Below are 12,134 nucleotides of genomic sequence, written 5' to 3' on the forward strand. Positions count from 1 at the left end.
AAATAATGGAACTCCATGTTGACAGGAATACAAGGTGGCAAACAAGACAAGCTAATGTGCGCATGTCACAAAGTCATTCTGACTGAAAGCGCCAACACGTGTAAACACCATATCGGATTAGATAACGTCTCATGTAAACATTCCACCGAATCGTTTAATCAGAATGACAAAAAAAAAAAAAAAAAAAAAAAAAAATAAAGTGTACATGTAAACGTGGCTACTATATGACAGATGTACCGCGCTCATTTAATTTTTTTTCCCTTTATTTATTCAAAATATTCACAAACTTGCTTACCATGTCATCAACTATCTGATATTCTGATTCTCAAATACGTGTGTTTTGTTGTTTAAAAACCTTTATAAATAATCTTGATCTATAATGTGAGATTCTTAGCCATCTTAGCTTGCGCCACAGTTCAGAAAGTCCTGTCAGTCGGATTTACAGTATGTGATTTCATCAGTTTCTCCCGAAATACATGCAAGTAAAAATTTATTATTACTAAATGTATTATTTTACAAGTGCTTAAGTGTATTTAAATGTTTGAAACCTAAAATGAACATTATGTGGTTGAAAACACTGCATAGTTGTGATAAATGACAAGCGCTGAGCTCGTCCGTCTATGACTCTGCGCCAGTTGAAGTGCGAAAGCACAGTATGAATCTGGCAGTTATGTGACGTCACTGAACATTCTAAATCCCATATGTGGGACCATACTCTCAGGGGCACAGAAATAAACATCCCATATGTGGGACCGTATCGCTCAAAAGGTTAAGACTTTGCTTGAGGCTAAAATTCACTGTAAAGGCTAATTATTTAGTCCTTGGCATGTTACACTAAGCAACCAAATCCCTATGACAACAATTATTAATGATTCACATTCATTCACACAGACAGAGAACGTTTGGTCCTTCACTTCTTTCAAACCCAATTGCTCCCATTAGTAGTCGCTACACATTTGCATAAAGTTGACCTCTGCTCAATGCCAATGGTCGCTGCCACTTGTTCCCCCTGGAAATTGCCAGCTCTCATGGAAAATAAATGACATCCGGTTGCATTGGCACGGCGAATCGCTGTTAGTGTAAACCTCTCTTCTGGCAGATGTGTTGTTTTTTGACTGTCATGCCATGAGCGCTACATTAAGACTGCATGTAAAAATATAAAAACTGTTCAAATACATCTTAAAACTCCCTGCACTCCCTGTTTTTAAATGCAAAAAGAATGCCACTGGGGAAACATGACAGATCGATGTCAACCAAACCCAGTCAAATTATAGTTACGATCAATTGGTCATTAGGGCTGTGTATCGCCAAGAATCTGGCAATACAATACGTATCATGATACAGGGGTTACAATACGATATATTGCGATATTGTAAGAAAGGCGATATATTGTGATATTTCTTGTTGTTTTTTTGTTTTGTTTTTTTAGAAAGATCTAATTTTAGAAAAAACGGTCATACCGAACACAACCGTGTGCATAAAACCTGACAGGCAACTGTTTTTATTTTATTTAATCAATACAGTATCATTTGCATTTATATCACTAATCACTATTTTGTGCAATCAAGGGAAAATAGTAAAGTGACTGCAGGATTCTTTATGTGTATATGTTTTAAAGGTTCACAGTATAGCAGTTTTTCATTTCTAAACTATTTAACAACAGAAAGTGCATAGTCCATTCCATGACTGAATGACAGTTTGTTTTATATTTAATTCTGTAGAGCTGTTTGCTTTAAAGCAGTCTATTGTATAAAGTGCTTTTTAAAGTACTGAACTGCAGAGCTGGTGCAAACATATCCACATCGCTATGATCAGATGCTTTCTTTCTGCTGCCACCGCTGTCAATTTTGTTGTGTGTTTATTTTGTTACTGAGAGGAAAGCGTGCAGTACATATCACATATTCTATCGAAACGCTTCTCAGCGGGATATTAAGTGAGCTCTCAGATTCAAAGCGTTTCGCGAGTATTTGGATTTTAACATGGCCTATTTTGCAAACAAAATGACTCTTGTCGATTTCCTTAGTGGCTTCTTTATAGCTGAAGCCAAAATGAGTCCACACTTCAGCTCTGTATACCGCGGGAGCGGAATAATTCTATCGTCTTGTGAGCTGGGTTTGCTAATGCTAACACTAGCAATGTACACACCTTCACCTTGTGCTTCTCCGGCTCTGCGTCAGTTTACACTCCGAGATAACGCTGCCATCTAGAGGTTGGGTTTTATACAGTCTGTGGTTTAAACCGAACACAAATCCACGAATCTTGGATGTAAATAAATAAATATATAAATATCGATACAGTATTTTTGAGAATCGATACAGTATCGCCAAACATAATATCGCGATATTCACGTGTATCAATATTTTCTTACACCCCTATTGGTCATCTAGTCGTGCAGGCAAACCCAGCCTTTCATTCAACGGTTTTCAAAATATGTAATTTTGTAGAAGTATGAATCTTCACTTGCCTCATGATTCAGTTAGAGATGGATTCATTTCAGTAAGTTGTACTATATCTTTCAACATACTTTTTGATGTTCATTTCATGTTTATTTCATGCTGTAATAGTAGAAAAGAGGAAGAGGTTCACGTGCCGCTTGACCTGAGGTGTGACAGTGATCTGTCACGCCACATTAAAGAGCGGCAAAACCACATGTATTGTTTGAATTCCATTGTAAAATTCGAATCAAATCAAATATTGAGGTGCCTAAAGATTGCCACCCCTACAATTATTTATTGCTTGTCTTTGTTGAATAATACAGAAGATAAAGAGCTTAAAAATTAAAATCGCATATTAAATCGCAATCGCAATATTGGTAAAAATAATCGCAATTAGATTATTTACCAAAATTGTTCAGCCCTAATTTTAATAATGTTAAGTATTTGCACTAGTCGTTAAACGGATCGTTGTTGATCCGTGATCCGTACGGACCAAGCCCCACGGTTCGGCACGCATGTGATTTGTGGATCAATTGCAAATTTGACCACAATAGAGTAAAAACGTATCATTTACATGTGTTTTGTCTTGCTAATTTACACATTAAATAGATATAAAACCATTCCAGCGCTAGAAGAGGCAAAAGAGGATTTAATTTGGTATCGCACGCCACGCTGTAATCAGTTACAAGGCTCACACACACACACACACACACACACACAGAGAGAGAGAGAGAGGTGCGTTTCAGATAGCTCACGAACTCCAAATTGATTTCTCTTTCGCATCCTCAATGCACTTGGATGGACACATTCACACATTATGTCAGTCAAAACACCCCTCTCGGCAAGTATTCTCGTAAATACATTCGGTTATGTCTTATTTAATCGAGGTGAGAATTTGGATGTGTCTCTATCAGATGTGTGCATGCATGAACTCTTATTCTTAAAGTGACAGCAACCTATAAACCTATGCTGTTGTCTGTCATGTAAATCTAACAACAAAACACTGCTTTAACAAAGATTAATCTATATTAAATTTATACAGTGAACAGTGTCATTTATATTTAATTATTACATTTCTGTACATGAAAATTAATACTACAGTTAGACCTTATACTTTATTTGTAACTTTATGTTGTATTCATCTATGCTTGTAATTGGTGTACAGTATTTGTTCATTTTACAGTCTGTTTACTTGCCTTTAATAATGTATTAGTTAGGCTAGTAGTTTCTGCTGTGGTATCGGAGTAGTTAAAGTGGGCTAAGTAATAAATGCAGTGTTACTCCCAACCACCCTTTTTTTTTTTGCTGATCAGAAAAATTATCCGATCCGTGACTTAATAACCGTGATATGATCCGAACCGTGAGTTTTGTGATCCGTTGAACCACTAATTTGCACAATTCTAATTTAATTAACGGTGAAAGAAATTGAGTGAGGTTTGTTTTTATAAAGGCAGTTGGCCATAAATCATTGACAAGGTGCCCTTTTCATGGTCTAAAACCTCTAAAAGATTTAACGGTTAAAACATCCCAGACACAGATAAGCCTAACTTTGTTTTCTAAAGCTGGTGCAGTAACCATGCAGGGTACTTTTTTTGCCCAAAGCCAAAACATGGAAATTTAATATTGTTGTACAGCTCAAGTCCTGGAATTGTGGACATCGATTACATGATGGATACAGGCTACACCAAAGCAAACTCCTCTGGCTCCAATCCTACACTGCACCTTCACAACTCAGAACAGATGCATATCTTTGCTTTGAAAGCACAATAGCTTGGCTTTCATTCCATTTCAGATATTTTCAGATAAACTTCTGAGAGCCACATGACAAATGTGTCCAAATATGGGTATGATAATACTCGAAAGCCTTGCTATTCCTCCACACCGCCTGTCCAGAAGTAGTTTTTTAGCCCATTATGCTTGTAATAGGCCTGTAACAAATACAGAAGTTAAGAGGCTTATTAGGCCTCTATTTTCTTCAATTCTCCACCAGTTTAGAGACAAACCAATCTCCGCCTCAAGACTAGCCACTCTATACTCAGTGTTTCTGTGGCAACACTCAAGTAAGCCTGGTTTGGACTGAAAATAGCATTTACTACAGCTCAATATTATAACAATTTAGGGAATTCATGAAGGAACCATAATAAGAGCAAAATAATGATTCCCCATCCAAAAGTGCTTTAGCATACATTGGTTGAACTAGTCCATCCTGCTTCAGTTTTGAATGCAGCTTGGTTTTGAAAGTGCTCAAACTCACACACCTTAATCCCTGAAACAATAAACTCCTGTTGAATAGGAATTATCCAGAGAATAGTCAAAAGACAAACTGAGCTGCAACTCTTGTGAAAGGGTTTAGAGGTTCTTTGGGGGGATTTGTGAAGTGGTCCTGATTGACAGGTTGGACTGACACTACTAGACTAAATTACAGGTAATTTTATCTTCAAAAAGAGGCAGTCAAAACTGCTGTCCCTTAAATGACAAGCACTCAGTTTACTCAAGAACTCACATTGATTAGAATACATAATTAGTTCTCAAACTATGCACAGCAAGCTCCAAACTCACATTGTTACGGAAACACATACCAAGAAGAACATTTCTGAAACAATATAAATAAGATGAGCTCGAGTGGATTTATGTAGTGCATGACGCAAGAAGGCCATTCCCTATGTTTATAGATAATGAGCTTGTATTTGTCTTGACTGAAGAGGCTAAATTATTGTGGAACAGGAACATGTTCATTTGGTACACTTTTGGTTACATAACCGTAATTAAGGACTCGTTTTCACTAGGGATGCACAAATATTACAACTCTGGCACATGCAGATAAGCATATTATCTTCATGTTCTGGCGAATGATTCCATACCATTCTGTTTAAATGAACAATAAAAATTAAAACACTGAAATCAACGCTACTTTAGATTAAAAATACTTAAACTGAAAACAATCGTTTTAAATGCTACTTTAAATTATAAATAAAAAGAAAAACTGAAGTCAATCATTTTAAATGATAGTTTATATTAAATATAAAAAAGTTTATTTTTTAAAATGCTACAAAGTGAATTTAGGCTTCACAATATTAAAATGTAGCCTGACTACGTCAGACTTCCTACTTCCGCTCAATTTCATTTCGCTTCTGTACTCAGTCTGATACAGCGTCATAGCTTTGTGTTTGCCACCGGTCTGGAAACAGCCGGGCCAATCAACGAACAGAGGGCGGGCTGAGAGCCGTGACGTAGATGCTAAGCGCCGAGTTTTACATTGTAGGTTAGAGAAATCGAAAACCGAAACGACCGCGGAAATGGGAAACGAGACACGGGATGCAAACTTCGGGATGCATTAACTTCGCATAATCTGCAAAAGTCGTTTACAGCCATGTTCACTCCGGTATTTCGCTCACATCATCATGTGTTTACAACAGGTTTACAGTGGAAGTTCAATCATAGATTTGAGTTAGATGCATGATGTCTGTGCTTCGATGCGGCTGTACAGGCGGATAACATACGTCATAACTAAACGTATCTGATTGGCTTACGGGTAACCAATGATTTTAAACTTCAGACAAGCGTCCCCTAGCGAGAGAGAAAACACTTCTCTATTATGCCATTCCAGACTCTGTCTACGAAGCAAAGTGAAGTAGCAGAGTCTGGTATTACCAGGCTAATTAAAATGTACAGTATGAAAAAAAAAAAAAAGGATATTAATTTTGAGATCTGCAAAAAAAAAAAATTGAGATTTGCTAATGACTACATTTAACAGTATTGTTAAAGGTGCCCTAGAATTAAATATTGAATTTATATTGGCATAGTTGAATAACAAGAGTTCAGTACATGGAAATGACATACACTGAGTTTCAAACTCCATTGTTTCCTCCTTCTTATATAAATCTCATTTGTTTAAAAGACCTCCGACGAACAGGCGAATCTCAACATAACACCGACTGTTACGTAACAGTCGGGGTGTACGCCCCCAATATTTGCATGTGCCAGCCCATGTTCCCAACATTATGAAAGGCATTAGACAAGGGCAGAACGTCTGGATCTGTGCACAGCCGAATCATCAGACTAGGTAAGTAAGCAAGAACAATTAGTGAAAAATGGCAGATGGAGCGATAATAACTGACATGATCCATGATTACATGATATTTTTAGTGATATTTGTAAATTGTCTTTCTAAATGTTTCGTTAGCATGTTGCTAATGTACTGTTAAATGTGGTTAAAGTTACCATCGTTTCTTACTGTAATTCATGGAGACAAGAGCCATCGCTATTTTCATTTTTAAACACTTGCAGTCTGTATAATGCATAAACACAACTTCATTCTTTCAAAATCTCTCAAAGTGTGTAATGTTAGCTTTAGCCACGTAGCATAGCCTCAAACTCATTCAGAATCAAATGTAAACATCCAAATAAATACTATACCACATGATCTGATGTATGCATGCAGCATGCATGACGAACATCTTGTAAAGATCCATTTTGAGGATTATATTAGCTGTGTGAACTGTGTTTATGCTGTTCAAAGCAAGTGCAAGCTCCGGGGCGGGGGAGCACGAGAATTAAAGGGGCCGCAACCTATATATCGGTGCATAGTTAATGATGCCCCAAAATAGGCAGTTAAAAAAAAAAATCTATGGGGTATTTTGAGCTGAAACTTCACAGACACATACCTGAGACTTATATTACATCTTTTAAAAAGAAGTTCTAGGGCACCTTTAAATTATTGTTTTTAAAGACTGAGTTTAAATGTTCTAAATGTTCTGTATATACTATGTATCCCTAACTGCTTTTTCTAAGTTGCTGGATAGCATTTGGTACAAATACGCCGTTCTTAAAATGTCTTTTGCACAAACAGTGCAGACATTTAGGTTATTTCTGACATGAAAAATAGGTGAATGAAGTTAACCTGATTGAATTACAGCTGTGTACTCGTCAATGTTCCTGAGACCACATGTACAGGACTCAAAGTGCCTTGATCTTGACCAAAAAGGAAAGAACAAAAGAGCTATTTCTTGGCTTACCATGTGATCACGGTCTTGCTCCAATGTGAACCCTTAGCAGCGGAGGAGTCTCTACAGTCTGGACATAAAGAAAACAAAGAATAAAAACTATTACTAGTGCCTTGTAAAAATAAGTGGTCAATAAATAAATCATAGGTTGGATTGTAAACAAGTCAAATTTGTTTCTATTCAATGTTTTTTTCCCCCCCAAATGCAGAAGATAAGACGCTGTTTTTAATTTCATGTGAAGATCATAATGTTGAGTTAAGGTGACAGGTAAGGTTTTTCAAAATTAAAACAGTTATTAAATTCTGTATCTCAGGTTACATCAGCCCATCAACAACAATGCTGTACCAAAAAAAATAAAAAAAAAATCATTAAGCAAAGCACACACTACAAGACTGAAGACTCACTCTCAGATGTCTTACGGCTACATTTACATTACATGCTTCAAGTAACCCAATTATAATTTTTTCCTCCTGTGTAGCACAGATCGGATATGACTCATGAATGTGTAAGCAGGAAAAAAGCATATGGATTCCGATATTCTCAGATCAGTTTCAGGCCTCATTCATATGTGGAAAATAAATCAGAGGACAGATCAGATATTCCCATCAGTGGCAAGTCTTACGTCATTGAAAAAGCGACAGTGACGAATGACGTCAACTTAGGTGGGCATCCAACAGTAGGGTGCATTTACATGGAGCATTGTAATCAGTTTAAAAGTCCAATCACTATGAAAATGCTCCATATAAACACCTCATTCGGAACAAAAATGCCCAAACCGAATGAAACTGTAATCGGTTTGAGAGGGATGGGATAAACCTTTCTATAAACCAAACAAAATAAAAATTCTGCCATGTAAACACGTTAAACCGATTACTTTGCATCTACGTCATCACATCAAGAGGCCAGGGGTCGTCAGAATGCACAATGGCGACGGCAAAATCAAACTGGAGTAAAACTGAAACAACACATTTATTAAATACACTGAAGGAACTCAGGGTTTCATTACTACAGACCTTCATCCACATGCTTCTGCTTTTTGTCGAAGGGAGGAGTAGTATTGAGATGTTCCTTAGAGATGCACAGCCACCAAACAGGTCAGCTTCCTGTACCATCTTTTCCTCAGCAGTAATATGCTACAAATTAGGGCTGGGCGATACATCGCATGCGATTTTCACGCGCATTTTGTCAGTAAAGCCGGTTCCCTGATTACCGCTAAATCACCATCACCTGCTTTCAAATGGAGCGGCATTTAATAGACAGTCGAAGGCGATTCATCTGCGATATGAACGCGATATTGCGTAGCTTATCAGTGATCTACGGCTCTGTCTATTAAATGCCGCTCCATTTGAAAGCAGGTGATGGTGATTTAGCGGTAATCAGGGAACCGGCTTTACTGACAAAATGCGCGTGACAATCGCATGCGATGTATCGCCCAGCCCTACTACAAATTCACGCTGTTGCTTGATTAAGAGCAACACTTTAAATAAAAATAAGAAATAATGGAACTCCATGTTGACAGGAATACAAGGCGGCAAACAGGACATAAGCTAATGTGTGCATGTCACAAAGTCATTCCGATTGAGAGTGCCGATTGCAGATGTAAACACCATATCGGATTAGATAACGTCTCATGTAAACAGTCTACCAAATCTTTCAATTGGAATGATTTTAATCGGAATTAATCGGAAAAGTGTACATGTAAATGTGGCCTTGTGATCACATTGACTACAACCCTGCATTGAACACAGAACCTATGGTTAGTTGTGAAAAAAATGTGCAACAGGACAACAAGAAACGAAGACCCTGTTTTCACTGTTTTCCTGCATTCAAAATATTTTGGCGGCCGCCAAAATTAATCTTTGTCCCACCAAAGATTTATCTGATCATTTAATATGACAAAACCACCGTTCTGCAGTACCAGTATTCGCTGCTTTAAAACACTCCTGTGAGTTTTTGTGTAAGCGCTCTGTGAAGAGCATCAAAGGTTTCTATTTACAACACGTTTTTACAGTGTTAAGCTTTGTAGCCAATCACAGACATATTTGTTGAGCGCATTAACGCAATGGCCAATCAGATGTTTAAGTTAGTCAGAATCTGCTTGACACAGCTGAGTTTGTTCAGCTTGAGTTCTGCACACTCGCAAATCCTTTCATTATAACCATAAATACAATGTCAATAAGAGATTCAATGCACAATGTAGACCGCTTCATTGATTACAATGGGAGAGTGCAGCTTTGTGTATGTTGCATTGTAATTGACTCCAGTGATGGCAGCGATCTCTGCTCGCTTTCGGTATACGATATATATTTTTCATGCTACTAACTACATTTGCAAAATACTTTGCTTTTAAAGTACCAAGTAAGTCACACAGTGAGAAAAAAAGAAATTTTGTATAGATAATCATTCTATCATTGCATCGCAGCCCTCTGAATCATAATTGAATCGAATAGTGAGGTGCCTAGAGAATTCCCACCCCTACATTCAGCATCTTCAAACAGCACATCACATTCGGCTTTACTGCTGACTCTGGATGCTGTGGTACTCGCTACTGGGTGTCTGTTAGATGAGAGCACTGAAGTAGCAGACTGAATGAAGCTGGTCATTCACGACTTCACACATACAGTAACTCGAATATAAAAACCTACTGAACAAGGTAAAATTCTGAATAGATGAAGGTGTTGCGCACACACAATGTTACTACTCTTTGTACTCAAAACCTTTTCATTACGGAGCGAGGTTTACACGCGACTCAAAAAAAGTAATGCGCCCGGAATGCACATACAGATAATTCATGTTTAGCCTATATATTTGTTCTATTTTTATCTTTGTTGTTTTATTAAAATAAAATAATGAAGTAAATAAAAAATTAGTTAAAATCTGCACCATATATTTCCAAAGAAACACTGTTTATATTGTGTATGTTCATGTAGCAATAACTATCACAAATGCATTGTTGATGAGATTTTTGTATTCTTTTTTGTATTGTTCAGCCACATGATATGTTGCATGTTGACACTTTTGTGTAGGGATGGGCATTTTTCCAAAATATTGTATTCGAATATTTGGGCTCGTAAAAAACGAATATTCGAATATTCGTTTATTTAAATGAGGTTAAACGAGAAGGACGTTATTGTTTTATATTCATCAAGATTTTGTAACCATTTCTGAACAAACGTACGATTAGGCAATACACAACAAGCTTACGTTATATCTTAAGGTTTTCTTTTAGTTCAAAGCATTAAACAATATGTGTAAACAGAAAATATTAAGAACAAAAGCATTTAAGCTCAAGCAGCGCGAATGGGGAAAACGCTTATAAAGCAGACAGCGCCAGTTATCGTACAAAACGTAAGGTACATAATACACTCGAGTCAGTATATGGTTATCTAAATATGTCAATAAATATACCAATAAATATATGGTTATTTCTAAATATGTCTCCTTCGACGAAACTTAAAGGAAACATATGTCTCAAAATCATTTTGCTATCAGATAAGTTATCATCTCGGCTCACTCTGGGATAACTTACAGCTGCGCTTACCTGACATGAATGCAGTGATGGACAGCTGTCTTTCCTCTCTGGTGTTTAGATTTCATGTGCTTTCTCAATATGGTGGTGATATGATAACTCAGTTTCATTAATTAATTTGATTAAAAATAATTCCATTTTGTAAGATCATTTTCATCTAAGTAATTCCAAACTGCGCGAGGCAGACGACAACATTGTGTGACGATCAAATAAAATAAACTTGTTAAACACAGCGCCACCCAGTGCATTTAGTTATAACTGCGAGTTTTAGTGCTTAGGATTTATCATGGATTCACTGCATTTATGGCCAGCAAAGCAACATAGTAAAATTCGAAATAGTATTTTTATTTTTCGAATATTAATTACAGGTCGAATATTCGACTATTTGTGCACACCCCTACTTTTGTGATACAAATTTGTTGGGGGTTTTTTTCCCCCCTTTACATTATACCAGATGTAGCATTAAGAGGTCTACACTACACTCTTAATATATTTGAGAAAGATATTAAAATAAGCAAATCAGATACAGCTTGACAGCTGAAAATCACCTCTGAGTTAAAAAAAAAAAAAAAGGTAATTGTGACTTTGTTATTGTGACTTTATAATATATCTCAAATTTCAATTTTGCATCCAGTAGTCTACACACACAGACACACACACACACACACACACACACACACACACACAGACACGGCACCAAAGAAAATGGGCCAAGCCCAAAATGGCTAAAAAGTAAGCTTTTAACTGTCTTAACCACAAATTATTGGTCAGGAAATTATCAAAATTTAAGCAAATGCACTACTCAAAAAGCCATTGCTGTCTCAGAAAAGCATCAAAGACAGAATGAAGTATTTGGCAGAATATGGGAAGTTGCGTGTGGAGCGATGAGTCACAATGAAACACGAGTTGCATGGTGATGCTCCAGAGCGGTGTCTTCCAAAATCTGCTGAGAAATATAATAATAAATGCATCTCTACCACAGTGAAGCATGGAGGAAGTGGTGTCATTGTGTGGAGAGCCTTTTTAGCTGCTTGGTATTGGTGAACTACTTCACTGCGAAAAGTCATTTAATCCGTTGGAGTACAGGAGAATATTAAAGAATGGCTTGCTTCCCACAAATGAAAAGTTGTTATCTAAAGAGGAATGATCAGATGTTATTTTTCAACA

At 36.9% G+C, this 12,134-nt stretch overlaps 1 protein-coding gene across 3 annotated transcripts in view; it reads right to left on the reverse strand.

Moving 5' to 3' along the window:
• The window catches only part of tbl1xr1a (TBL1X/Y related 1a), an 82,376-nt gene that overhangs the window by 33,699 nt on the left and 36,543 nt on the right, over window positions 1-12,134 (reverse strand). For 2 of the 3 annotated variants that reach the window (XM_048172181.1, XM_048172179.1), the window contains exon 2: window positions 7,451-7,508. The exons of the other annotated variant lie outside the window; for it this stretch is intronic. The gene's annotated coding sequence lies outside the window, so the exon portion shown is untranslated. The remainder of the gene's footprint in view (window positions 1-7,450; window positions 7,509-12,134) is intronic. 3 annotated transcript variants of the gene reach the window in all.

Source organism: Megalobrama amblycephala, linkage group LG21 (genome assembly GCF_018812025.1).
Source record: "Megalobrama amblycephala isolate DHTTF-2021 linkage group LG21, ASM1881202v1, whole genome shotgun sequence".
Classification (NCBI taxonomy): Eukaryota; Metazoa; Chordata; class Actinopteri; order Cypriniformes; family Xenocyprididae; genus Megalobrama; species Megalobrama amblycephala.